Below are 27,141 nucleotides of genomic sequence, written 5' to 3' on the forward strand. Positions count from 1 at the left end.
AGTTTTTCTTAATATATTGCTGGTAATGAAATTGTCAATTTCATAATGATCTTAATAGCTGGTGGCTTTTTAGACAAATATTAGGTAAACGTTGCAAAGACTATAAAAATGTAAATCTTTATGTATTTTTTAATAGTGAATTTAATTTTCTCTCTCGTTCTACTTGCAGGTAAGAGTATATATATCCCTGTAGCAAAAGGTAATTTTGAATATTAATTACCATAAAATTGCATCATAATATTTGTATTCCTTGATTGCGAAACAATAAAACCACAATTTTAATTTTGAACTACTTCTTGCAAACCTTTACACAAACTACAATTCTCATTATCCTTTTATTTCAATATTGTTTAAAGATATTCTTTTGTTTTCCTCTCATCTTTCAATTTTAGTTAATTAACACTAATGGCTAATCTTTCATTTCATGATTTCATCTTCTACGGCCTTCGGTGAGGAACATGTTTATCTTTAGGGTATTTTGGTAGAGTTATAACAGTAAATTGCTATCAAAGAGTATAAAATTATTTGCATATAATGTTGTTTAGTATTGAAATGTCAAAACTAAAACTTGAGAAAAACATTAAACAGGGGTTCTCATGTACCAATTCAGTTTTTTTTTTTTGGAGTCCGTAGAAGACGAAAATAACATTGGTTTTTTTAGATTACTTCTTAAATTGATTTTATAAAGGTAAATATATAGAAAATGAGTTTCGTAAAAATTGACAAGGCAGGCAAAATGTATTTATCTCCAAAATCTCAGATGTAATGCCTCAAAATACGCAGTTTTTACAATTTCTGATATGGGTCTTCTATATTTTCCAAGTAATAATTAATATAAATATAGAAAATGCTGTATAGGATGTAGATTAGGATTAAAGTTCAAAATGTTGCAGAGGAGGCACTTGCAAGAATGGACAGTTATATACATATCTTTTCGATTGATATGGCGCCCACTAGTCACTTTGGTGGGTCATAGTACAAATTTTGAATCAGTATGCCAGAAAGCATGGACTTGTCCATGAAAAATCTGCATTTGGACATAAATGTTTAACATTTTTGGGGGAGGTGCCATTTTAGAAGTTATACTACATTTGGACAAAATATTAGGAGATCGAAAGTTTGGACAAAATTGGTTGCCCCGTTCAAGATATATCGTGCATACCATTTTAGTGAAAATTTTTAAATATTGTGGGAAATACCGATATTGCCCATTTTCGAACTGAAATTAAGTTTGGACCAAATATAACGAAGACCAAATGTTGGACGGGGAATGGGGATCTTCTCAGATGTGTACTTCGGTACGGAAAGTCTCTGATCGCCACTCACTTGGGAATGGCCAGAGATGATTCATTTGCTGAATTTTCCAAGCAGCTCACTACTTCCGATTTTAAATCAAGTATTCCCTGGTAATATCGTACAGACAATCGTTTGTCGATAGCTAGAGTGAGAAGGCGACCCGGCCTAGAGGGTTTTGTTGGCAATCCCAACGCTAGGATCGGATGTTGTGGTCTAATCAGCCTCACATCTTAAAGGAACCCGATTGCAACGTAGTGTCTGTTTCCACATTGGGCGACTACAAACAGCGTCTGTACTCCAGAGGAGCGGCTGAATTCTAGAAGGAAAACTATATACCCATCAGAAGGCAACGGGAAACCACTGATGTACCATCCCTTGAAAATCATGCAATTATGAATACAACACAAAACATACGGCCCTCAATCTCCGGTAACTCGAGGGTGCTAAGAATCCCCGGAGGTAAAACAAAACAAAAACTAAAAATTGGAACATGGAATGTCCGCAGTTTATTCGAGCCTGGCAAACTAGCCAACACACTTAATGAAATGGAAAGACATAATATTGATATACTCGGCGTATGTGAAACATGGTGGCCAGAAGCAGGTGAATTTCTATCCCAAAATTTGAAAATTTATTACTCGGGAAACCTTAACAGAAATCATAGAAACGGCGTTGCAATAATTGTCAAAGCCCATATTGCCAAATGTATCACAAGTGTTATTTTAAAATCTGACAGGACCATGATGATAAAAATAATGGCCAAGCCACTTAATATAAATATTTTGCAAGTATATGCTCCTACAGCTGACAAAACCAACCAAGAAGTAGAACTCTTTTATAATGAAATTGGTGAACTCCTTAATCTGACAAAACCACATGAAATAACGATTGTTCAGGGAGACTTCAACGCGAAGGTAGGAAGCATCGCTGTCCCAGGAACAAGCGGACAGTATGGATTGGGAAATAGAAATGAAAGAGGTGACAGACTAATAGAATTCTGCCAAGAACACCGAATGAAAGTAGCAAACACATATTTCTGCCTACCCCCCCGACGACTGTACACGTGGAAATCGCCACAAGATAGAACAGGAAACACAATTAGAAACCAAATTGATTTCATTCTCATAGATACGCGCCACTTTACGTCTATAACGAAGGCCTCGACATACCCAGGAGCAGATGTTCCTTCTGATCATAATCTTCTTATGGCAAATATGTGCACAAAGATTATATCTAAATCCAAAAAAAACACATCGTAAAAAACTTGATATTGAATAACTTGCAAATCCCCTCATTAAAAGTAATATAACGCATAACTTAAATTTGCAACTGAACACAATTAATGCTGATGAGGTTGAAAATATATGGGAAAGAGTTAAAACTACCATAAACACCATATCTCAACATGATCTGGGAAACTACACAAAACTAAAGAATAACTGGATGACGGATGAAATTCTACACCTTATCGATGAACGCCGAAAATACAAAAATTCAAATTACGAACTGTATTGGAAGCTCAACAGAGAATTTCAAACAGCCATACGAGCTGCAAAAACCGCTTATTTGAATAATCAGTGCGAAGAAATAGAAAGATTGAGAAACCTACACGATGATTACAACCTACACAAGAAATTAAAGGAAGCTGCTAGTGTATATCGTAAAACAACTTCTGCTGTACTATACAATGAGAGCAATGAAATAGTGACTGAAATTAGCGAGAAAAAAAATTGGAAAGACTATATACAAAAGCTCTTTACAGATGATAAAAGATCATGCTACGAAAATCAATCCACGCAAATATTGTCTGGAACGAGCATAACGGATTCTGAAGTAGAATGGGCCATTAAATCTTTGAGGGACAAAAAAGCAACGGGGCCTGACGAGATACCTTCAGAAATATTAAAACTCATTGATGGAAACAATCTACAACTATTTACCAAACTTTTCAACCATATATATGACACAGGACAATTTCCACTCAATCAAGTCTATTGGAATAGAAGACAAAGAAATAAGATGCATAAAAAGTTTATACTGGCATCAAACTGCCCAAATTGATGTCAACGGAGATACAACAGAAGAAATAATGATATCCAAAGGAGTTCGAGAAGGATGTGTCTTATCTCCACTACTATTCAATATATACTCTGAAAAAATATTTCAAGAAGCATTTTTAAATATTCAAGAAGGTATAAAAATCAGAAATAAATATATGAACAACATCCGATACGCCGACGACACCACTATTCCGGCTGATACTATGTCGGGACTACAAAGTCTTATGAACAGACTCACTAAATATAGCGAAAAATATGGGCTAAAAATTAATATCCGAAAGACTAAGTTCATGGTGATTAGTAGAAAGAATTCGCACACGGACACATCATTAAAAATACATAACTCTACTATTGAAAGAGTAAAATGTTTTAAATACTTAGGCGTTCTAATTAATGAGGAATGGGACAACAGCAAAGAAATTAAATGCAGAATAGAGATGGTAAAGGACGCGTTTTCCAAATATAAAAAGTGTTAACAAGCCATAACATAAACATTGAAACGAAGACAAGATTCGTTAAAAATTATATTTGGTCAGTATTGCTATATGCAGTTGAAATTTGGATCATTAAAGCTGTAGACATTAAAAGACTCGAGGCATTTGAGATATGGGTTTACAGAAGAATACTAAAAATACCCTGGGCAGCTCACATATCGAACGAAGAGGTTCTCAGAAGAATGAACCGCACCCGAGAACTTACAACGCATATTAAAAAGCAAAAGAGTGCATACCTAGGGCACATTATGAGGAATCCCAAATATAAACAACTCCAATTAATTCTCCTAGCAAATATAGAAGGTAGAAATTCCAGAGGTAGAAAAGAAACAACCTGGCTCAAGAACACACAGCAATGGACCGGATATCATAACGCAGAGCACCTTATCAACACATCACGAAATAGAGAACTCTTTAGTCAAATCATAAATAACATTTAATAAAAATAGAAATATGTAATTGTATGATCGCTAATATTCGAAAATCGAATAAGCAAATAAAGAAGAAATGTTGGACCAAATCGGTTGATCCGTTCGAGAGATATCTTGCGTCCCTAGGGTTTTTTTACAACTTTCAGCATATTTTCTCAAGAAGTATGGACATCCCTCTTGAAATACTCTTACCGACGTGAAGGAGTCAGCGCATGCAAATTGCTTCAACAGAAATCATAGTAATTCGAAAGCGGGTCTTAAAGTGAATTTATCCGAAATTTTGTGTGGGAGGTACCCGAATCCGCATATCCGTTCGAGAGTTATCTTGCGCTACAATCACTACACACAGTGTTATGGGTGTTTTTTGCACCTTTTAGGCTATTTTCTCAGGAAGTATGGACTTGCCCCTGATGAAACTTATATCGTCGTATGGGGGGCAGTGAATAGAAGTTGCTAAAACAAAAATCAGCGATTCGAGAGATGGACCTAAACTGAATTTTTCCGAAATTTTGTGTGGGAGGTACCCAAAGGAGTGGACCGATTGAGTCCATATTGAAACCTTATCTTAGTCTGGTACACATTTCACGATGGCCAAAGTATGGACCAAATCGGTTACTCCCTTCAAGAGTTATCGTGCGCACAAATTATTCGAACTTTTGTGGGGGAGGTACCGATAGGAGTGGACCGATATAGCCCATCTTCGAACTTAAACTAAGTTAGGGCAAAATATTACGAACGCCAAAATTTGAACCGAATCGGTTCATCCGTTCGAGAGTTGTCGTGCGCTCCAGCCAGCCAGACAGACAGACGGACGGACATTGCTATATCGACTGCAAATTGTCTGAAACACATTTTGTCCAAACATACTTGGGGTCTAAAACCATTATTTCGATGAGGGACATTTTGCCCGTATGAAAGTGTATATACCCTCGTTAGCATAATTGCTGAGGGTATAAAAAATGTATTATGCAAAAATCATAACACGGAAAGCACGCCGAGTAAAATTAAACAAACAACAACCATCTGCATAAACATATTTATCAAAAATATAACAAAACAGTGTCAACAGTTGTATTATTATGATAAACAACCTTTACGAATATTCAATATTTGCATGAACTACATATTGACTATCAACAGACAGTGTGACGCATGAGTAACAAGTGAATAAGTGCAAAAAATGGCAAACGTATACGCACCACTGCCACTTTCATAAATGTTATGCATTATTTATGCCTTAAGCGACAACGTTGGGCAAATAAAACACAAATCATGTAGCATTTAAAATATTAAATGAAAATAAAAACGGATATTATTTAATAACATAAATGATGAATATTGCGTATGGATGGAAAATGATAAATGCATTTATTTATTTTACATGTTGCATGAATTGCAAATTTATTTTTTTAAATACCTTAAAAATTTATAAAATTTTACTTCATATTTTATCCCCGTGCTTTTGTAACTAATTTTTGTTCGTTCGTTTATATTCGTAATGATTTAGGCATTCATAGCTCAGTCCCCAGAAGACATATGTACATACCTAAAATTTCGTTTAGCCGTTCTATACATCGTTAAGAATTCCTCTACAGAATATTTCCTGGCTTCTATGGGTTAATGTAATACTGTCAGTCAGTCATATGGATATCATTTTGTTTTAAATATTCCTTTCATTTGTTTATCTTTCATGTGGGATAACTCGCATGGAGACATATTGTGAATGTAGTTGTTGTTAATTTTTTATATGAAACAGAAGCAAACAAGTATGGGGTTGTAATTTTGTATTCCGTAGAATAATATTCTCATGTTGCTTTTAGTAGAAAAAGAAAGAATTTAAGTGAGTTGAAAAAAATTAGAAGAATTTTTTTGCAATTTTTTATTAACTAAACTAAAAATAATGAAAACTAAAATAATTAAGCCAGATTATTTTGAAAACCAAAATTGCAAACAGCTATCCCAACAAAAACGCTACCAATGTTCATTTGAAAAATATAATAATAATTTTAGTATTATATCTTGCCATATTTACGATTAATTAAACAAAAAACATCAATATGGTGGTCTCGTAATTTTTATATCACTATGCTATAAAATATCTGATCCATAGTGTCATATGTGTTCTTTTTTGTTTTTGCAAATAGTTTCAGATACGTTTTACTGCTTAATATGCTTGACACATTACAGATGTTTATTCATTCAAATAACACTTGATATACATGTAGCTCTGTTAGGATAAATGCTCTAAAGTAAGGATACGTACGTATACACACGCAAGTGTCTCCGGGGTTTTTTTCACAAATGAAATATATCGTTTTTATGATGGCAACTTCAACGATAGCATGTGTAAGTATGTTCTTGGAAAGACATTTAATGCTTCGCCAGCCAAGATGTTTCGCATCAGTGGCTATGTCGATGTTACTGTTGGTTACCTTTCGTCCCGATACCAGCCAAATGGAAAAGCAACTGGAAAATCATTTTCACATCGTCAGCAGCGTGAAAAAAATTTACATAAATTGGATTTACTCATACTGAATAAAGCGATAAATATGTTTTACTTAAATCCACTAAGATGATCTCCAGAAAGTTATGATATCAAAATTAAATTTAAACTTGTGTCTGGAATCAAAAATAATATGTACATAGTATGGCTAAATTATTCTAAACGTAGTTTGACTTATAATCTTATTTGGATCAGACATTAGCACATCTTGTTCAAAGTTATTGTAACAATAGGATATAAATTGGAATAGCATTATGAGGTATAATATACAAACACTTTTAAACATATTACTAAAATAAAACATTGCAACATTTAGCAATAAGATACAAATCTGAAACTTAGTAACTAAAGAATAGCATTACATATTTCCTTCCACTTAAACATCATTATAAAATCCGGTCATCTTTCTCAATCTAATTCTTTTGATGCAAAAATATGTATAATATAATACAAATATTAAACCAATTAAACCAAACTATTATTACTCTTTTCATCTACAATTTGTAAATAAGTTTTTGTACCAACCAATTTGCAATCCACGCAACTTTGTAATTTTATAATATTGGTAACCCATGAAATTTACAAAATTTGAACACATGGCTTCAACACGTGCAAACATGTTTTTGCTCCTAGTCAAACCCACCAATTTATGTTTTATTTTTATAAAAAAAACATGTACATTTTGCTTATATTACAAAAACAACAGAAGCCATCACCGGCACGTATTAGACAACAACAGACGTTTGCAATTCTAGTCACAACCTCTACAACAGTAGTCTGTTCATCACTAGAACTACAGTTGGTAAGCTGGGTTGCACTTTAATAAATACTTCGAAATTTTTAGATTTTTAATAAATCTTGAATCTGTGAAATGTAAGGGGCGTGACAAAAGGATTGGTGTACAATGAACGAAGGGGCCGATGACAGGATTTTGAGGCAAAAAATCACAGGGGCAAGGTAGACATTCAAAATTTGGTGCAGATGTTTATAATCGGCCTAGAAACTAATCTGCCAAATTTGGTTGATATCGCTTCATATATAGATATAGCTCTCATATATACGTTCGCCCGATTTCGAGTAATTGATGGACCAAACACGAAAATTCTGATGATATTTGGAATATGTGGCGGAATTCGGACTGGAAATAAGTTTGCCAAGTTATCTTAAAATCGGTTCAGATTTGGATATAGCTCCCATATATATTTTCGCCCGATTTGAGGTATTTGGTGCAACAAACACGCAATTTCTGTCCGATTTCGATGTAATTTGAAATGTGTGACGGAATTATATCTAGAAATAAGTATGCTAAATTATATCGAAATCGGTTCAGATTTGGATATAGCTCCCATATATTTTCACCCGATTTTAGGTATTTCGTGCATCAATCACTCTATATATGTCCAATTGTGATAAAATTTAAAATGTCTGACGGAATTTGGTGTAGACTTGGATATGAGCCGCTCAGTGCACACTTCGACTAACTCCACTTTTTGAAAAATTTGAGATTTTAGTGTCAAAGCCTTTGATAACGCCATATCTATTTATGATTATAATATCTTTCCTGAATAATAAAGATGAGCACCTTTAAATAACAAGTTTTTATTGACCACTGAATAATATGCAATTTTTTTCAGTGCACACTTCGATTAACTCCACATTCAAATGTGGCTTTGCTCGCAACGTGTACATTTTTACATGCAATGTTGTTTGTTGAAACCATAGATGGCCTTTAGAAAATTATGACGTATATAACATACATTTTTGACGTATATTACATACGTCGGAAACGTCGTAAACCTAGCCATGAAGAATGACGCTAACATGAAGCTAACATGAATCAATTACAAATATTGTTTTATAACCGAACTGCCAACATTAATTTTTATGTATAACCTGTAATATATGTGCATAAAACTAAGTTTTTCGTTAATAAAAAAATTCAAGACCTAACTTTATTACTTTTTTCAGTGCACACTTCGATTAACTCCACCATTACCACAACATTACTAACGATTGTTTGTTGACTATTGTTTTTATTTTATTTTATATACCGTTAGATAAAAGCTATACCTGCTATTATGCATTCTACATTATATATTTGAATCCATATTATCAGGGGAATTTTAAAAAACAATATGCACTTCATCATTGATTTTCTCAACTTTTTGTTTTATGGAGTTAGTCGAAGTGTGCTCTGAACGCCTCATATATCGTTCATAAATTTTCTCTGTCGAAGTTAATTGTTTTCTCATTTTAGTTGGTTGATACCGAACTTCCTTGAGAACATAGTTTATATATTTTTCTTTTACAAATTGGCCGAAAGAGAGGCGGCTTGAATAAAGAGCTTGGTATTGTTGCCGTGTTCATAGGAGACTTCCGAAGCAAGTTTTCTTCCTTCACTATAATCCACATTAGGGCGCCCTCTCTTCTTTGTATCATTACCTTGTTCTAGCGTAAATACTGTGTCGCTAGCTAACCATAAAATTTCAAATTGTAATACACGATTTTTTGACCTCCAATTTTTTATCCATTTTTGGTTAGGGCTGTATAAATGTTATAAACTTGTTTTTAACTCCCGTCACGAAGTTGTTTTTAACACCTCGATTAAATTTCGCACAAATCCAGTCTATATCGTGTTTAGGTTTTCGCTGATTTTCCAACCAAAAATTAAAAATATACAAATTTTTAAGTTTTACGAAATCTGGAAATTCATAATTTTTTTATTTGTAAGTATACGCAAAATTTATTTTCAAAATCTGTTAGCCGGCATTGTCACCATACACCAGATAAATATTTTTACGAGAATACACCCCGATACCGAAAGTTCTACTCCAAAGAACACATGGCCGATACCACAGACTACATCAAAAAACATCACTTACTGACACAACAAATTATTGACCACATCTAATATTACATTTACATTTTTGCTAATAATCTTGATTTACATAATATTACCCGTATTTTCCATTTTTAAAAAATATATAATATCAACAGATCAGGTTTTGGCGCCAAAATAATTAAAATGTTTAATTACGACTGAATGGCAGAAATAAACGGAATGAAAATTATATCATCTTTGGCAGCTTGGCATGTCGCCGGGGGCCGTTGCCCGATTGTAATCTTTTGGTTTTGGAGGTTTAAAAGTGTTAAGGATTTAATTCCGTTATTATTTGATTTCAATCACAAAATGATTTTTGCCTCAAAAACTTGCCAATGGCCCCATCGTGCAATGGTGACCAACTACGGACACTAAATTAAAATTTTAAAATTTTTATAAAATAGATTTTGTATATAAGGTATTGGTATAGGAATTAACGGGTGATGTCAAAACGTACTAAGATTTCGCCTAGATGGCGGAAAGGAATCCTTTCTTAAAAATGGTATATATTAGCCTAGACATCTAGTTAGGGATAGTAGTAGTAAACGTTGTTTGTATTTAGTTAGCTAAAAGTGAATGGCTAGTGTAATGGTATGCACACCCGCCTTGCACTTTGAATACTCGGGTTCGATTCCCAGGCCGGGGCAAAGTACACCTCAGCATAACGTTGGCGACATTTCAACAATGTAAAACTACTCCTCGATTGATATCATTTGATACCCCTTTCGAACTCGGCGATAAAAAGGGATTAATATGAATCGGGGTGCACTCATTGACATTAGAGAAGTCTTGCTTGTCCATTCAGAGATGTTTATGGGAACAATAATAAAAAATAAATATCAAGATTTACTTCAGTTAGTATTTGTTAAATTTGTTAAAAATAAAACATAAACCACTTTAAAAATGGTGAATTTGACTAGGAGCAAAAACATTTTGGGATGTGTTGAAGCCATGTGATAACATATTGTAAATTTCATGGCTTAACAATATAACAAAATTACAAAGTTGTATGGATTAAAAATGGTATAAACAATTAAACAAGTATCAGTCGGCTTTGCTTTCCCTCAGCCTGTGTGGATTTAAAAAATTTTTTCTTAAAACAAAAACATATGGTAAATTTCAAATTTCTTTTGCAATTCCATTGGAAAAAATGTTAAAAAATTTTTTGCGAGCACATCCGCAATTTTAAGAAAAAAGTCGTGGTTTCAAATCTGTTCGCGTTCACAAAATTGGATGCTGCGCTCCAAAGTTATGGGGGGTTTTATTCCCTTATAAAGAAAAAATATTTAAAAATTCCATTTTTGCTGTAATAAGAAAATGTATATATAAAGCGTTAACAGCATTTAATATCTATCCGTAGATGCCTAAATATTTACTAAATGTATTTCTATTTTCGCGGAAAATCAAGAAATACTAAAAAAATCTTGGAGTAAATTTAATTTATTCTAAATTTAGAGTCCAAATAAAACTCGAAAAAATAAATTAAAAATACGTACAGATTCTAGACAACGCGTAGAAAAATATGAGACCAAAATTTTTAAGATAGGATTTATAACTGCCATATTACAGCAACAACAAAAGACGAAAACATATTGTTGGAATATTATTTCAAAAATATATTTTTTTGTATATACGAAAAATAGAAAAAACATTTTTGAGAGTTATTCTACTACTTCGCTAAATTTCGATGCAAGGATTGACGGACATTGCTGAAACTTCTTTAGGGAACATGCGATGACAAACCCGAAATTGTATTTGCTTACTTTGATAAACAATAGGATTATGAAATAGAAAGTAATATTGAAATTACAACCAAAGAAAAAACATAAAAGTTAAAACATGTATAATTCGCGAATTCGTTAAAATCAGTTAAGGCGCATGCGCTTTTCAGATACAGCGAGTGCATCTCCATCAATATGTAGCGATTTTTCCACTTTTCATTCAGCGGCCAAAGTGTGCCGTCAGCTGCATTTTACTGTTCAAAAAACCTTTATGTGGGTAAAAATTGCGCGGTGTACATAAGATTATAAGGCGCATCCGATTTCAGTGACCGCCTATAAAAAATACGTCATTGTAACAAATTTTAAACAATTTCGTCAAGAACCGCGGATGTGCTACCAAATTCTATTTTATATGAAATACGAATATTACTCCAGAATCTCGGTAATTTATGCCACACGGTTTTGGAAAATAATATCATCGCGTATAAAAGATTCCATTTATGTAAAAATAACCAAAGAAAATCGCGGTTCAATGCGCGGAATCATCAAAATATAATTTTGCAGAATTTCCTACTTTTAAGGTATCAATAACCGCAGTTTTAGTGGATGGATTTGAAAGCGGAAGGGTTCATTAAAAACTAAAATCACGCGGGGTTCAAGGGTACCTAAGTCACAGTTGTAAATTTTGAAGCCAAAAAATAGGTTTTTACAGAAAATTTACGCACCAAAATTTCGACTTTGGACTCCTATTACTAGGGAGCTGTGTGAAGCACATTCATGAGATATACATCAAACGACGTGGAATCACGAGTTCTACAATCTAATAAATAGTTTGGGTAATTATCTGGTTGCGCCCTCCAATTATAAGAAAAATTCAAAAAACCCAGATTTCAAAACTTCAAAATGTCAGCATCGATTTTAGGGGGGTGCAGTGTATATATCGAAAAGTCATACATCAGAACTACGTTGCCCAAGGGGTATTCTTCAATTCGTTCTTTGAGCTCAAGTCTAAATTTTCCGTGGTTTGACCAGAAATCAAGAAAGGACACAAAAAAATTGTAAACTTCAACACATTTTTACCCATTTTTTAATATTACCACCAACACAGCTTCCACATAAATTATTTGTTATGGTTCATTTTATGCGAGCCCGGCTAAAACACTTCAATTAATATAAATATATTCATATTGTATAAAATATATTGACAGTTCGCGACTTATTAAATGGTGAACCTCAACTTCAACGATTGTAAAACATTTTTGAATATTACCATATGTATTTAGGGGGTTTTCAACATTTTGGGCGTATGAACCGACAAAAATATGGATTGGCATATCGATAGATAGGGCTTTTGTGCCATACTTTTCTACGAAAAACATAATATCGCTGTAAACATATCCACTAGGAAAACCTTCGGTAAAATTTTCAAAGGATCCTCGAACAGATTCATAACCACAACAAAATGTTGAACATTTGTGTGGGTGGTACCCAAAGGATTGGACCGATAGGGCCCACATTTGAACAAAAACTACGTTTGGACAAAATATTAAGAAATTCAATGTTTGGACCAAATCGGTTGCTACGTTTATGAAATATCGCGCGTACCATTTAGGAAATATTTTCGAACTTTTGTGGAAGAGGTACCGGAAGTAGTCGTCCTACAAGCACCACCTTCAAATTTCATATAATATTCGAATAAATATTATGATATCCAAATTGTCGACGAACGCAGTATTCGGTTCGAGCTCTCCAGCCACAACATGTGGTGTCATAGGTGTTTTTTACACCTTTCGGGCTGTTTTCTCAAGAACTATGGACTTGCCCCTGAATAAACTTTTACCGTCGTAATTGAAGCAGCGAATGTAAGTTGCTTCAACAGAAAGCAAAGTGATTCGAGAACAGGTCTTAAAGTGAATTTATCCGAAATTATGTGTAGAAGATACCCGTGGATAAATATAGTCCATAGTCGAACCTGATCTATATCTGGTAGATGTTTAGTATGAGTAAAGTATGGACCAAATCGGTCACTCCCTTCAAGAGTTATCTTGCGCACAATTTTTCCGAACGTTTTTAAACTTTTGGGGGGAGGTACTTGAAAGAGTGGACTGGACTTTGAAAGCTTATTTAGCTACTAATTTTCTAGATGTTGCAAGGGTTTGCTTTGATATGTTTAAAAGTATTATTATATTCTTTCTCACAAAGTTATTCTACCTTATTGCTACAATAACGTCTAAGAAGACGTATTGATGGCTGATCCAAATAAGATTATGGGCTAAACAGGGACTCCGGTAGACTCCTAATTTATCAATGTACCCTTAGTTCATAACAGTATAACTCAAAAGTAAATTAGTTAAATTAAAATATCACTATAAATGACCTTCGTCTTAATAAGGCAACAATAAAGTACACATATTATTTTTGATTCCAAGTTTATATTTAATGTTGATGACAAAACTTTTTATATACGATCTTTGCGGATTTAAATAAAACATATTAATCTTTTTTCAGTAAGGGTAAATCCAATTTAACATAACCCGTGATTTAAAGTATGAAATAAAATTTTAGAATTGTTTACAAAAACCAAATTTGCAATACATGCAACATTTTAAATAAATCATTTTAATATAATTTTAATAAATCCTTTTTCCATTAATATGCAATATTCACAACATTGTAGCATTTATGTTCTTAAATAATATCCGTTTTTATTTTCATTTCATGATGTGTGCTTTTTATTTGTCCGTTGTTTTCGCTTAAGGCATAAATAATACATACATTTTATGAAAGTGGCAGTGGTACGTGTACTTTTGCCATTTTTGGCCAGCACTTCTTCACTTGTTACTCGGGCGTCACACTGCATGTTGATTGTAAATAATTCATCCAAATAAATCCTTTTATATTGGTGGCCGGATGTAAAAAACAGTTAAAACTGCGAAGTGGCTGCCAATTTGAGGGAAATGATTATGTTTTTTGTTTTAATATAAAACAACATAAATGTATATATGGTAAATTTCAAATTTCCTTTACAATTACATAGAAAAAAAAATTAAAAACTTTTTTGGCTAGCACATCCGCCATTTTTGGTACATGGGTTACGAAAAAAATCGTGGTTTTCTATGTAGTTTTTGTATTGACATTTATTATTTTTGTTACGAATGTAACATAAAGATTTAAGTTAATTTAGATTAATTTCTGTTAATTTAAGAATTTGAATTTTAACGTAAATTTCATTAAATTATTCTATAAGAATATCAATCACTACTTTTTTATCTTTGCTATGATCTTGTTGTGCTCTTTCAGCTCTCTGTTATTTATTTTTACAACAACAACTGTATAAAGTTCATTGTAATTATGAAATTATCGCTTAGTCTTAATTTACGCTGTTTACGTAGCTGCTGTTGTTGTACTCTTTCTTTCTCTTTACTTTGACTATTCAATTATGCTTCTGCATTGTAACCCCTTCTCTTCTCCCTTATTTACATGAACAGCCCCATTACTAGTTGTAAAAACTAGCCGGTCTCTTAGTGTGCGTACATGTGCGTATGTGCCAATTGGTTACCAGTTCGTCTGAACATTGTAGAAGCTCATAGATCAAGGAGACTAGAAAAGAAGAAGCTGGGAGTTAGTTTTGAATTGAACGCGATCTTAAGCCGAAAGTGTAAGTGAAGCAGTAAAGTGAAAACCAATTGAAGTAGAGTTTTGTGTTTATAACTGAAGTAAATCGTATCGGGAAATAAAACAACGTTTACACGTGATTAAGTTCAAACCTTAATTCCGTAAAATTATTCATATTAATTGCCACAAAATATTGATTCAGATATACTTTCAGCCAAAACATTAAAAAAGCCGTCAAAATACATTGAACAGAGTGATCCCTTTGTATGTGCTAAAAATTTGAGCTATATTGATAATTTTTGGTACGAAGAGTTTCTACCACATAAGATGTCAAAATGTAAAATTTCAGCAGAATCGGCTTGAAAACGAGTCAAAAACCTTCGAAATACCTTTTATATGGGGTAACCTTATAACACCGCTCACTCTCACTCAAAATTTTTTCAGTCCAAATTTTGAATTTAAAGACAAAATTTATAATTAAATAGTTTTCCAGAAATGTGTTGATAACTTCGTTTATTTATTCTTTTTAATTTTCTTCTTGTGATGTTATTAGTACAGAAATTATCGCAAAATAATGCACGTACAGCTTTATTAAAAACACAGTAAATAAATCTCAATTTTGACAACTTCTCGTTTAACGGTAAATGCAAATTTTGTACATACAAATTTGTTTTTCTTGTTTTGGAGTGTTTACTATATTATTATGAAGAAAAACTCAAAAAGGAGGGTGTCAAAAATTTACTTTTGACCAAAGAATTCGCTTTAGGAACCAAAGTGGTATTTTTTATTCCTTTATTTATTCCGCTTGGGAACATAGGGCTTCTACAAGAGAATTCCATCTTACTTTATCGTAACAAATATTTTTTAAATTTTCAAAGTTTGTGTTTTGCTTTTCCATTTCATGCAATATCGTTCTTCGCCATGTGCTTCTTGGTCGTCCAGGACGTCTGCTACCTTGGGGGTTCCATTCTAGGGCCATTCTAGCAATACTATGCTGCGGCATCCGTAGCGTATGGCCTATCCATTTCCACTTCCTTCTTGTTATTTGGCGGATTATGGGTTCTTCACTTGTCATTATCCACAGATCAGAATTTGTGATTCGGTTTGGGCAAAATATACGACAATTATACGGAGGCATTTGTTCACGAATGCCTGTAGTCTATGGATCACATTTGTCGTAGTTTTCCAAGTTTCGCTACCATAAAGTAGGGTGGATTTTACACAAGCGTTGAAGATTCGTATTTTCGTCTTCAGTGAAATTTGTGTGCCTCGCCATATTTTATTCAGTCGACCAAAAGCTGCGCGTGCTTTACTGAGTCGGTTATTAACATCATTATCGATTCCTCCATCTTCTGACATTACGCTACCCAGGTAGCAAAAGGACGATACGTATTCTATCGTTAATTCTCTATATGTATGTGCATATTTGTAGTGTTGTTTATCCGCATTGCTTTGAACTTTTCTATGTTTATTTCTAAACCCGTTTTTTTGGCCAATTCGTTTTGGCAAGCTCGTTGAGTTTTTCTTGCATATCGGTAAATTTATGGGATAGTAAGCAAATGTCATCTGCGAAGTCAAGGTCCTCTAATTTCCGATATAAATTCCAAACAATTCCTCTTTTCTTGGATTCGAGTTGTAGCATTATTTGATCCAACATGACGGCAAACAGGAGCGGGGATAGCGGACACCCCTGTTTAACTCCTGTATTTGTTTCGAATAAATCGCTAGTTGTTCTGTTGTGGCGCACATGTAGTTTTGTGTTTGAATACATAGCTTTAAATAGATTTATTATTTTCTGCGGTACTCCCTTTTTCTTCAATGCCGACCAAATTGCACTTCGTCGTACAGAATCAAATGCTTTTTTGAAGTCGACGAATACCAAGTAAAGTGGGGACCTCCATTCGACTGACTGTTCGATTATGATGCGCAGTGTGTTAGTCTGGTCCACACAACTCCGATGTGGTCTGAACCCAGCTTGTTCTTCGCGTAAAGATTCTTCCACACAGTGTAACCTGTTGTTGATTATAGTGGCTACTATTTTGTATACTGTATTATACTGTATTAACGTGATGCCTCTCCAATTGTTACAGTCTTTCCGGTCGTTTTTATTGTGTAGCTTTATAATGGCACCGATTGTCCACTGGCTGGGAAATAATTCGTTGGACCATGCTTCAAATATGTGTGGGAATAGTAATTCGGCCGAAGCGATTGGGTTTGACTGTAAAAGCTCCGGGGGTATACCATCTTCTCCTGGCGATTTATTTGTTTTTAGTTTTTTAATTACACTAGCGATTTCTTCTACGCTTGGATGTTCTGATGATATTCGGTGGTCCACTATATAATCCTCATTTGGTGACACAGGGGTTTCTGAACTATTTGCGTTTCCACAATTGCTAATTTCCATGAAGTGCTGTCTCCATCTGCGTGTTTGATCAGCAGTGCCTGTCAAGATATTACCATTTTTGTCTTTTACGACATGGCTTTGGTTTCCATTTTTATTTGATAGTTGGTTGATAATTTGATGCAATTCTTTCATGTTATTTGCCCCTGCTTCCGCCTCGCTGGCCATTGCATCCAAGTATTTCCTTTTGTCCTTTTTCGCAGCTCTTTTGACTTTTTTTGCTAGATTGGAATATCTCGTTTGAAAAGTGGTATGCAGAGATTATACTTATGAAAGCAACGAAAAAAATTCTAATGATAAATATTACTTACTTAGCTGGCCCATTACAGAACATTTGTTCCATAGACCGAACTAAGAAAAGATCTCCAATCCTCTTTGTTTTTCGCTTCGCATTTTGGAATACCGCGCCTTTTCATATATTCATACACTTGTATGCTTCATCGAGCTTAGGCCTCCCGATTCTGCGTGCACCGCCATGTGGCATGTATTCATACGCCTTTTTAACGGGTTCATCATCGTTCATTCTTATGATATGGCCTAGCCAACGCAATCGTTGCATCTCGATACGTTTAACTATATTCATGTCTTTGTATAGCTGATATAGCTCGTGGTTCATACGACGTCGATATTCACCGTCAACGCAAATCGGCCCGTAGATCTTTCGAAGAATTTTCCTCTCAAACACACCAACCACTGCCTTATCTGCTTGCGCAAGTACTTATGCTTCGGAGCCATACATTAGCACGGGCAGTATCAGCGTTTTGTATAGTGCTATTTTTGTTTGACCAGATGTGGCTTTGTTTTTAAATTGCTTATTTAAACCATAGTAGCATCTATTGGGCAATACAATTCTTCTTCTTATTTCACAACTGATGTTGTTTGTTGTGTGTTTGGCAGTACCGAGGTAGCCAAAGTCTTTAACTACCTCAAAGTTATAGGTACCAGCTTCCACAGTTGGTCCGAGCTCTATGAACGCTTTGCACGTCGACACCATCAATTTGGTCTTTTCGCCGTTTACCCCAGACCCACTTTCGCAGATTCTGCTTCGACCTTCCAAAAGGTATCAGTTACTTCCTTTACTGATCGTCCCATGATGTCTATGTCATCAGCAAAAGCAAGTAACATGTGGCTATTGGTGTAAATTGTGCCATTTCTTTTGACATTTGCATCTCGTATTACCTCTTCCAGCAAAATGTTGAATAGGTCACACGAAAGGCTGTGTCCTTGTCTGAAACCTCTTTTGGTACCAAATTCTTCGGAGATGTTCTTTCCAATTTTAACTGAGGACCTAGTATCAGTTAAAGTCATCTTACAAAGCCGGATGAGCTTTGCGGGGATACCAAATTCAGACATTGCCTGGAATAAATTTGATCGGAGGGGACTGTCGAATGCTGCTTTATAATCGACAAAAAGGTGATATGTGTCTATCTGCCTCTCTTGGGTTTTCTCTAGGATTTGCCGCAGGGTAAATACCTGGTCAATTTCGTTGACCATTGGCTTTAGTAGTTCGCACAATATCCCTGACACTATCTAATAGGCAATAGGGAGAAGACTTATGCCCCTATAGTTAGAGCATACAGTCTTATCTCCTTTCTTGTGGACGGGACATAGGATGCTCAGGTTCCAATCGTCGGGTACGCGTTCTTCCTGCCAGATGGTGCTAACTAGCCAGATGGTGCATACACCTTATCAGCGCGTCGCCTCCGTTTTTAAACAGCTCGGCTGGTAAGCCATCGGCTCCTGCTGCTTTATTATTCTTCAGCCGGTTGATTGCTGTTTACCTCATATTGGCCGGGAGGTATACATTCTATACCATCTTCTGGGATTGGATATGTGGTCTCATCGTCTTCGCTACAATTGGATACCAGCAGATTGGAGAAATGTTCCTTCCATATCCTAAACACGCTATCTGTATCTGTTACCAGATTACCTTGCTGGTCTCTACAGGAGGATGTGCCTGTGTTTGATGTTTCACTCTTTGGTAGAATTTTCGGACTTCGTTCTGACTCCTGTACATCTTGATTTTTGAAGAATTTAGCTTTTATTCGAATTGCAGCAAGTCTTTCATTCACTGGGGTGAAGCTGAAAAACAGATGTTTTTGTCTCCGACTAACTACGAATCCGCAACCAAACTCATGCTTTACGCCATAGCAGCTATAATACAGTGCGTCATTTTTAGGTGTTGTTGTGACGCCTTTCCCACTCCATCGTATTTCCTGTATGGCAGTAATATCGGCCTTGTAATTTTCAAGTACGTCTCCCAATGCGAAGACTGCACCTTCTCTATAAAGAGTGCGAACATTCCTGGTGCAGATTCGCAGATCATGGTCCTTAAAACGTTTTCGGGGTTCGTCAAGTTTAGAGGGGTTTGTTTTTCTTTTCCTTCGTCTTTTCATAGTAGGATTTTTTTTTCTAGGGGAGGGTTACTAACCCGACGCCCAACGCGCGGCACATTTTAGTTCACTACCATTAAAGGGTGTTAAAGGCAGTTCCCCAGGTGACACCACGGGGAGGTCAGTGTCCACTTGAGAGGACTAAGATAAATCCTGGGCTTTGTCATGTTAAAACCGGTCAGGACCGTTCCTTGGTATCTTCCATCCCCTACGTCACCCAATGATAAGTATTAGCGTTTTCATTATTTTCATTAATTGTACATAAGACCCCCAAAACACCGAAAATCGGAAGGTACAACTATATATCATAACGCTATACCAAAACGTGGGTCGATATAACCCATCTTTGACCTTGACATGCCTATGGAACGAAGACACTCGATTATTGCAGATGCTAGAGTGATTGATCAAAAATATGTACACTTAATAGGGTCGCAAATGATTACCTCAATACGTTGCAAAAAGAAAAATAACTTCAAATACCATTTATACTATGGTGGAGGGTATAATAAAAATTGTGGTACCAGACAAGTGTCAGACAATGGTTTGGTAACTCTTTGTATTATTCTTAACTTTTTGGCCAATGAATAATAAATCCGGGTACACTTACGTACATATGAAAATATAATATAAATCGTTTGATTAAAAGAAAACATTTAAATAATTTATGGATAATTACGATGATAAAAAAGTGCATAATAATGTATATACTGTGTATGTTATATAATAATGGGTATGTTTTGTCAATTCTTATTTATTTTCAGGTGTGGGGTTAGTGCATTAATCTTGTTAAGGTATGTGATTTCATATTAATTAAATGTACAGCGAAATTTTAAATACCTTTGAAATATCACACCAAAACATATATATTAGACGTTTGTGATACAAGTCGTATAAATTAGGTTTCTTTCTTTCATTAAATATTTGACACCCACTTTTGAACATTTAAATAAATTAAATAATTTCTTAAATTAATTTGAGATCTTTAAAAATGTACTAACTAAGGAAAAACATGCCTCAAAAGGAGAAACAAAAAACGAATTGGGGTTTCACCCAACATTTTCCACACGAAAAACATGAAATTTCCATATTTTTGGTATTTATATTGCAGTGTAAGAAATAAAATTTGGTTGCGAAACTACTGACTGAACAGAAACCAACACATGCATAGAAGCATGCAATGCACCGAGTGTTAAATTTAAATAAATTACTGTCTGATTTCGCTTTTTTGCTTTCTGCAATTTTATCTCTTCTTTGAAATCACTATCCCCGAGGCAATTTTATTGCACTTTTCTTGTCCACATGAAAATTCAGCTTTAGCTCAGGACATGGCGTCCTTGCATATTTAAATCTCAGTTCAGTACCACCCCAAGTGTTGCAGGGAATGTGTCAATATAACCAAAAGCTTACTAACTGCCCAAGGACAGACTAGTAGCAGTGGCCGTCACTTGTTGTATACATCATGGTGTGGTTGTTTCGTATGTAACAATGTTTTTTATATAAAGTATGTGGATACGAGAGTAAGTTGTATAGCTTTGAGAATTAAAAGGGAGAAAATAATGTTGTAACTCGGGACACGGACATAACAGTTTCTTATTAAGAATTGTGTACATTTTTCACCTTGATAGACCCTCGACTCACAATGGCTTTACAAAGCACGCCAGATAAACGTTGAATGTTCACGTTTTACTCATTCCCTTTAACATTTGTCCGTCGTTTAATAAACATTTGTTTTAATCAGTTCTTAAATGTCCAAACTTGTCCGCATATTGGTGTGTGATTGGGGATAATGGGAACATTGTCACTGAGATAATAAATTTGATTTTTTTTGTTAAGCGGAATAAAATTTATTACAATAGTCGGCCAACGCCTTCTTGTAGAAGACTTTTTACTTTTTATCTTTTTTTCTCCTATAAGAACACCTCGGTTTTCTTTATAGAAGATAACAAGGTATACTAATAGAACTCTGAGGTTTTCTCACAGCACACCATGTAGTCTTCTTACAGAAGATGACAAGTTAGGATACCAAAACTGTAACGTGACAAAATGATCACGTACATAAAAGCAACAACAGCAAAGCCAGTATAACAACAGTTGAGTAATTCTCAATTACTCCGTACGACTATACACTTACCCAGCAAAATGTTTGTAGCCAAAGAAGTAGTTAAATCATGAGTGCAAGTGATTCCGGACTACATCTTTTTACGTGAAAGAAGTCATGATTTTTACAAGGGCATGGTGCAGTGAGGATACTGTCTAATTTACTTCTTAAGCACACATTTTGCATTAGTTCTTTGTAGTGAATAAACCACAACAACATATGATTCAACTACTTCTTTGGCTACAAACAAAGATGTAGTTCGAAATCACTTTTATTATTTTTTGTATACAAATTACTCTTTATGGATGCAACAATATGTTTGCATTATAATTAACAAGAAACAAATTAGGTTCTTTGTCTTTTTAAGTTTTTTTTTTTGCAAAATTTTGAAATTTCTAAAATGTGAAAAATTTATGAAATGTATTCAAATCGGACATTGTCGAAATGTGAAGAACGGACTGCATTTTTCATGACTCTGCGAGGACTGCTTCAAAAAAAGCTATTCAATCACTACTTCACAAGGAACAACTTCAAATAAATTTTGCTGGGTATGTATTTGTTGTGGGAATGGTAGGCTTGCTACTGCACTTGACTGTTCATAATCCGCCAACTGACACAGGAGTGTAGGGAATGTTGGAAATTACTTTTTGGAAGCCACCCATTTATTTGTGGTGGGTAATAAATTTATACTCCTCCTTCGGTTGTTATTCCACTAGTCAGTAATTGTAGTATACTTTACAGGTTAGCATAGCACTAGTACAAAAGAACGACGATAGCACAAGCTGCCAGGGGCCTAATTCTTGTTCTATGAAGGCCAAACCTATAACTCTGCTTATTTTTGTATTTTTGAACGCACACGCAACACGCAGATTTATAGGTTTGGTCTTGAAAATTTGAAATGAAAATGTTTATAAAGGAAACAAATTTCAAATGAAACATTTTATAAAGAAAATATTTTTCATTTCAAATTTTCATTGAACAAGAATCCAGCTCCAGTACCAGAACAACCGATCCCAACGCTGAGTAATTAAGTGCCCGAAACACGTTACGAACATCGAATCGCCAAGTGACCGAACATACAGTGCGGGCACCGAATCACCGAATAATTGGGTGACCGAACATCTACAACACGAAAGTCGAGTGCCCGAACAACCAATACGAACACTGAATAATTGAGTGACCGAACATCTACAACATGAGAACCAAGTGCCCGGACAACCAATTCGAACACTGAATCGCTGAGTGGACGAACCACCTCAACACGACCACCGAATCGCTGCGTTGCCGAACAACCTCAACACGATCCCCGAATTTCCCAACCATATCGACTCTAACGCCGAATCCCCGAGTGGCCGACCCACCTCGCCACGATCATTGAATTGTCGAGTGGCGATCGACTACCCGATCAACCTCAACCTTAACACGAACACCGAACCACCAACTGGCAGAATACCCACAGCACGAACATTGGATATCTATTCAACCGAACAACAAAGCATAGCATTCCCGATCATCTTCAAATCATTTACTACACAGGAACGAATCACCGAATCGATCATTCTTATTGACTTTTTTTGGAAAGTTTGACAGTTTTTAAACTAAGCGTACTCAGGACAGTTTGACATACGACCATATGTTGTGTTGTTTACAGTGACTTGAAAAAATCACTTTGCAAATCTATATATATAAAAGAGCTTAGCGATGACTGAGTGAGTGAGTGAGTGAGTGACATGTATATCATCGCCCAGACGAAACCGCTGAAGCTAGAAAGCTGAAATTTTGACTGTGGGTTGCTGTCGGTGTGTAGGGGTGAGATAAGGTTGGGTTTTTGGAAATTCGACCTAGAAGGGTACGAAAAGTACTAAAAGGTACTAAATATGGTACCCTTTGTATTAGGCAAACGGGAAGAGCTAGAATTCTGAAATTTGGAATGAGGGTAACTGATGGAGAGTTAGAAAGATGTACCAAAGGGTTTTTGGAAATTCTCTCTAAGTGTACGAGAAGTACTAAATTTGGTACCAATTGTATATTTTGAACGGGTTTTGCTAAAAACTTGGAATTTGGTATGGAAATGAAGGTTGGGAAGTGGTGTTTAGAAAAGGAAATGGTTTGTGAAATTCGTACTCATGTGTACGAAAAGTACTAAATGGTACTAAATTTAGTACAATTTGGATTTGGGTGAAGGGATAGAGCTGGAAATCTGAAATTTGGAATTAAGATTACTGACGGAGTATAGGATTGAGGTGTAGGGTAGTTTTGGAAATTTGTACTTATGTGTACGAAAAGTACTAAATTTAGTACAACTTGGATTTGGATGAACGGATAGAGCTAGAAACCTGAAATTTAGAATTAAGATTACTAACGGAGTATAGGATTGCGGTATGGGGGTAGTTTTCGAAATTTGTACTTATGTGTACGACAAGTTATAAATGGTACTAAATTTTGTACAACTTGGATTTGGGTGAACGGATAGGGCTGGAAACTTGAATTTTCGAATAAGGATAACTGTTGCAGTGTACGATTGATATATGGGGTAGCTTTAGTACTTATGTACTAAATTTGGTACAATGTGCATTTGGTTGAATGGATAGAGCTGGAACCCAGCAATTTCGTACTTATTTCGTACTAATATGGTATCCATGGTATTAGGCAAACGGGAAGAGCTAGAATTTGAAATTTGGAACGAGGGTCACTGATGGAGGGTTATAGAAAGAACCCTTTTGTATGGTTTTTGGAAATTCCACCTATAAGTGTACGAAAAGTACTGAAAGTTACTAAATTTGGTACCAATTGTATATTTTGAGCGGATATAGCTACAATCTTCAAATTTGGTATGGGAATCAAGGTTGGGAAGTGGTGTTGATATAAGGAAATGATTTTGGAAGTTTGTACTTATGTTTACGAGAAGTAATAAATGGTACTAAATTTGGTACAATTTGGATTTGGGTGAACGGATAGAGCTAAAAACCTGAAATTTCGAATTTAGATTACAGTCGAAGTGAAATATGGGGATAGTTTTCGAAATTCATACTTATGTGTACGAAAAGTACTTAATGGTACCAAATTTGGTATAATTTGGATTTGGATAGACCTGGAAAACTGAAATTTGGAATTAAGATTACTGATGGAGTGAAGGACTGAGTTAGTTTTAGAAATTCGTACTTATGGGTACGAAAAGTAGTAAACGGTACTAAATTTGGTACAAATTGGATTTGGGTGAACGGATAGAGCTGGAATCCTGAAATTTTGAATTTATTTAGTGTAGGATTTAGGTAGTTTTGGAAATTCGTATTAGGTGTACGAAAATTTGTATAGAGCTGGAAGGCTGAAATTTGTAATTAAGATTACTTTTTGAGTGTAGTTTTGGGAATTCGTACTTATGGGTATGTAAAGTACTAAATGGTATTATATTTGGTGAAATTTGGATTTGGATAGACCTGGAAAACTGAAATTTGGAATTAAGATTACTGTTGGATTGTAGGATTGAGTTAGTCTTGGAAATTCGTACCTATGGGTACGGAAAGTACTAAATGGTACTAAATTTGGTACAATTTAAATTTAGGTGGACCGATAGAGCTGGAATCCTGAAATTTGGAATTAAGATTATTTATGGCGTGTAGAATTGAGGTAGTTTCGGAAGTTCGTACTTGTGGGTACGGAAAGTACTAAGTTTGGTACATTTTGGATTTGGGTGAACAGATAGAGCTGGAATCCTGAAATTTATAATTAAGATTACCTATGGAGTGTAGGATTAAGGTAGTTTATTTATTTATGGGTACGGAATGTTTTAAATGGTACTAAATTGGGTACAATTTCTATTTGGGTGAATGGATTGAGCAGGAATCCAGAAATTTCGACTTAATGTTATCGTTGGAGTGTAGGTTTAAGGAAGTTTTGGAAATTCTAACTTATGGGTACGAAAAGTACTAAATGGTACAAAATTTGGTTCAATTTGGATTTGGGTGAACGGAGAGAGCTGGAATCCTGAAATTTAGATTACTGTTGGGGTGTAGGACTGAGATAGTTTTGGAAGTTCGTACCTATGGTTACGAAAAGTACTAAATGGTACTAAATTTGGTACAATTTAGTTTTGGATCAAAGGATAGGGTACAATCCTGAAATTTGGAATTACTCTTGGAGATAGTTATTGAAATTCGTACTTTCAAAGTATTAATGGTATTATGAATAAAGATGGAATTCGGAAATTTGGTATTATAGACCCTCTTGATGTGTAGGGTTGAGATATGGTATATTATATATTTGTCAGGTTCATTGTTAAAAGTGGTCGTACAATAAATGTACTAGAAGTATTAAGTAATACTAAATATTGAAGCACTGGTATTGAGTGAATCGGTAAACGAAATTTGTTGTGAGGATCACTGTTGAGATTGGATCAGAATGTTTATTAAAATCCACCTTTAAATGTATGAAAGGTTTCTACATGTAATACCATTGGCATTGAGTGAACAAGTAAAACTGTAACATATGAGCTAAGGTTCTGGATTCTTAAAATTGTAATGAATAATGTACTATTGTTTCTATATTAACACGAATTCGGTTTCTAAGTAATGTAATAATTGTTCCACAAACATCCCAGACGGGACAAAGGAAACGAACGGCGTGCCTTACGACAAAACTTGTAGAGAAGTTCGGTTGGAAAATGTGGATAAAATTTTCAAAATACCCATACCGTTCTAATAAAACATGGACTGAAATTTAAAATGTAGGCCGCTGTTAAGTGTAGAGTTCCTTTTTTTGAGATTCGAAGAAAACGTGTACGAACAGTACTTGAAAGAAATTAAATATCAATTCAAATAGGTATTAGTACATAAAAATTTTCAGTGTTCACAATATTAAATTTTGTTTATTTGAATATTATTCCTTTTCCGCTTACGAAGTAGCGGGCATTTCGCTAGTAAAATATAATTTAAAAAAATTAAGTTTAAGGTAAATTTAGTTTTAGAAATGCACTTAAAACTAGAAAATAATTTGTCGCTTAGCCTCAAATAATATATTCTTTCTCATGATGGAATCTCTCAAATAAAAGGCTTGTCGTTTAATTCTGCCACCATTTATAATTTAAATGCAAGCGTTTTATTTGAGAGATTCCATCATGAGAAAGAATATATTTATTGAGGCTAAGCGAAAAATTTTTTCCTAGTTTTAAGTGCATTTCTAAATAAAACACTGAAACTTAATTTTTTAAAGTATATTTTATTTTTAACTTTTTAGTAAATACATTTTT

General features: G+C 34.7%; 1 long non-coding RNA gene across 2 annotated transcripts in view; it reads left to right on the forward strand.

Moving 5' to 3' along the window:
• The window catches only part of LOC141397384 (uncharacterized), a 194,969-nt gene that overhangs the window by 66,933 nt on the left and 100,895 nt on the right, over positions 1-27,141 (forward strand). For both annotated transcript variants that reach the window (XR_012411389.1, XR_012411390.1), the window contains exon 2: positions 20,560-20,589. This is a non-coding gene — a long non-coding RNA (uncharacterized lncRNA). The remainder of the gene's footprint in view (positions 1-20,559; positions 20,590-27,141) is intronic.

Source organism: Musca autumnalis, unplaced genomic scaffold, assembly GCF_047663935.1.
Source record: "Musca autumnalis isolate F117 unplaced genomic scaffold, ASM4766393v1 scaffold_3, whole genome shotgun sequence".
Classification (NCBI taxonomy): Eukaryota; Metazoa; Arthropoda; class Insecta; order Diptera; family Muscidae; genus Musca; species Musca autumnalis.